Source organism: Micropterus dolomieu, linkage group LG01 (assembly GCF_021292245.1).
Source record: "Micropterus dolomieu isolate WLL.071019.BEF.003 ecotype Adirondacks linkage group LG01, ASM2129224v1, whole genome shotgun sequence".
NCBI lineage: Eukaryota > Metazoa > Chordata > Actinopteri > Centrarchiformes > Centrarchidae > Micropterus > Micropterus dolomieu.
Window position 1 is genome coordinate 1,066,095 of NC_060150.1, and position 3,681 is coordinate 1,069,775.

The 3,681-nt window shown below is 41.0% G+C and overlaps 1 long non-coding RNA gene across 1 annotated transcript; it reads left to right on the forward strand.

Moving 5' to 3' along the window:
• The first annotated feature begins 957 nt into the window (after positions 1-957).
• LOC123972541 lies at positions 958-1,950 on the forward strand. The gene is made up of 3 exons (XR_006825432.1): positions 958-1,060; positions 1,499-1,577; positions 1,836-1,950. It is a non-coding gene; the product is annotated as an uncharacterized LOC123972541 (long non-coding RNA).
• Positions 1,951-3,681: the final 1,731 nt, after the last annotated feature.

Sequence of the window (3,681 nt, forward strand, 5' to 3'; positions counted from 1 at the left end):
CAGAGCTTTGAGAGTGAATAATGATGGTGGAGTGATTTGAGTCCTGGACAGTTAGAGATCCTCATCTCACCTCTGAGCTTTGGTCTGGCTGTCATGTTCCCCACACAGAGTGCTTTTAGAGGGAGGGACTCCCTCCTCTCTGTCCTCACACTGACTCATGCTGCTCAACTCACATCCACTTTCACCTGGAGAGGAAACACAAATCATTCATCTGCACATCAACTCAAATCCTCCTTTCCATCATTTCTCCTGGAAAAAGATCAGCTGCTCCTCCACTGATTGGCTGCTAGTTTCTGTTTCATATCAGTGGCAGCTGAATGCAGTCAGACAGCAGCGTGTGGCAGAGGAAGCTGCCATCAGCTGCTGGACTTCTACTATCAGTCCACTAGATGGAGGCATGAAGCTGCAGCCCAGCACACACACCTGCATGGAGGAGCGGTGATAACAGGTGTTGTGCCGAATTCTGCCTGCCTGCCGAGAATTGCATGCACCTCGCGAGTGAAAACGGTCATTTATGCTGAGAAAAGAGGTGGATGCAAATCTCTGCAGGTAGCCTACAAAATTTGATCTGCCGAATTATGCATCCACCTCTTTAGGTCCTTTTACGGAGATACCGGAAGAGGTGGGGAGATTCAGTGTGTGTTAGGTTACGACGTGTTGGAATAAAGTCAAGCTAAGACAACGTACCGCCTCCTCATCTGTATTAAGGATATACAAAGATAGCAACAGGTTTACGTGACAGACACTTTGCTGATCAAACGGCGTTATCACCACATATATTTACTGAATGTCAAGGAATGGTACTAAGTGTATTAAAATATTAAAGACTCTAAACGTTCATAAAATATTTACTTAGAATCATTTATCACCATTGATGAAGGCCACAAAGAATATTATAGCGTTTAAAAGCAGCATTTGGAGGTGCACGCAATTCTCGGCATGTCGACAAAACTCTGCTGAACACCGGCCGAGCGAAGCCGCGTTTAGAGTCTCGGACAGCGGCTCGTCTCCGCCTCCTGCACAGGCTGCTTCAGGCAGGAAAAGATGCCTTCAGTCATTAGTAAGTGGAGCTACACCAACAACAACTCCGAGGATAAACTAACTCTAGTTCTGCTTTTATTCCACTGTTTAAACTGCCAAATATATCAACATGGCGGGTACAAGTGCCTTGCGTTATTTATATTTATTAACCAATGTTCTGAGTTAATTTAACATAATATTTTTACTGCAACAAGCTAATAACAGTTAGCCACAAGATGCGCAAAGATTCATTCAAGTGTAAAGCAGTGAAACATTCGTTTACATTACGTTTCCAGGGATCAAACAAGCTGCGCCACGACGACCGAAAGTAACCGAAACCGAAAGTAAAGTTTAAACAGGACACAGGCTGTGTGTGCTGGTGTTATTGCATAATACATTTTGAAACTCATCTCTATTTATTTTTGCAGGTGCACAAGATACAACATTACTATGAATAACAGGTTTTGTTTCTTGACAGGTACAAAACAAATTACTTCATGTTGGATAAGCTTCAGATGAAAAGTCATAACTAGGTGATGTTCTAAGAAACAACCAAGGTGATGCACAATAAAACATTTTATTTATTTAATCTCTGTGGTGTTGTTGTAGGTGATGGATACCTCCTGGTTTGTTAGTGCTCCTGTGTTCCCCCACTGGTATACTGTTAATGTTTGCACGTGTAAATCTTATGCACAAATTTTTGCATTCTCTGCACAAAGAGCTTATTCTTTATTAGTAATAATGCAGTAAAAAACATTGAATTACTTTAATGTGCTAGATAGTAGCAGGCTGATTATTATTATTATTTCCTACAGTGTGTTGGTCCATCGTGACACTGCTGCAGGAGAGGAGGAGAAGTGACTGCTTCCACTCACACCATCAATAATCCAATCATAGGAAAGATGCCCAAATTCATTTGAAATACATTGTTCTTCCAAATTAGTACCCATAATGCAGCTCTTTTAGTTTTCTATCACAGCTCATGTTTAAAATTAGTCTGTTTTGTTTTAAACCCTCTGAACCTGGAAAAGCTCAAAAATACAGCATTGTAACTGCTGCTTAAAATCGCACTGCAAGAGAAGCACTTAGGGGACTTAATCTGTTAATAATCTGGATCCATTTGGTTCCAAGGTGGAAGGAATGTATCGGAGCTTCCCACTTTGGTAACACATACATGTTTTGGTGTTGGTGCTGTGAACAACATGCAGGAAGATGACAACAACGATGCAGCAGGTGCACATTTTAGACAGAGAAGATGGATGGTTTGAAAGAGGTGTCAAGGTAGCATCTACACCAGGGTTGAGAAGCCGTCGCTTAACAGAGTCAGCCACCACTTATCCCCCACTTACAACGCTGTCCTATCATCACTTCCCAGGAAACTTAACAAACGTTACCTCTTGGCCTCAGGTGAGGGTGACTGGTTTCTATCAGATCAATGTAGTGAAGCAAAAGGTACAATATTCCTTTCTGAAATGCAGTGGAACAGAGCACAAAGTATACATGAAATAGAAACGCTCAAGCAAAGAACAGAACCTCCAATGTGTGCAGAAACTGCATACACTGAGTACCTCCTCACTTCCCCTAATGCTTGAGTTCAGTAATGAAGCAGCTGGTCTTAAATAATTTACAGTAATTGTCCTGACTGTACTGATATGAGTCTTCTTGGTAGAACATTTTGGCCCTATTTCTAATAGGGTCAACGTCTGCATATATAATACGCAGAGAAATCTATACTTTAAATGTGTTTATTCTCTACAGCATAAGAAACATTTAAACACAAATACTGCAGGAATACCTTTTTTTATGACTGGTTTAGATGATGTTTTCCCTGATGTCCACTGGATGGCAGCAATCTCTCTACATTCAGAAACAGGGAAATTAACATTTCTGCTAATGTTTGTGTTGATTATTAGTTTTGAGTGTGAGGAACAGTTCCAAAAGACTAATAACAGACACTACTAAGCCATTTCCAAATGCAGAAAATATTTATTTATTTGGGGGTTGATTTATAGTTTTGTCTTTTTGATTGTTAAATCAAATGTACTATTATAATCTGTCTCCACAAAATAATTTTACTTGTGGTTGTATTTATTAAAATGGAAACATTTACACATGTTGCTATGGCATTTTTTTCTTCCATTGTTATTTCCTGACGAAGAGATATGAGGCTTTGGTCACTTTTAATTTGAAAATCAGCAAAGAAGTGGGACCGGAAGCAAGTGTACTGTGGATAACATGCTAACTTTTTACCATTACCATATATCCCTACTGGGAGAAAAGCAGCAGAGCCTGCATGTGAGGATCAACGTGTTTAAGTGGACTCTGTTTAAACTTTCGGGATGTTTCACCTCAGACTCATCTCCTGTTAGCCAAGAATGCTAAAGGAAGTTAGCTTGTTAGCAGGAAGTAGCCGGAGCCGGAGCTCGGCCTCACAGTGTGTATTTTATCAGAGTGAGCTGCGTGTCTGTAACGGAGTGTGTCTGGAGGAAAAGCTGCTGTAAACATGTCTAAAGTCCAAACGCTGAGAGCTTTTGTCCAGCAGCGACTAAGTGCGGCTGCTGAAGAGATATTTGAGCTGTTTGAAAGAACGATAGCAGAGTACGAGGAGGAACTTTGTGGACAACGCAAACTACTGGACGCTGTTTTCAAGCCTGAAGTCCG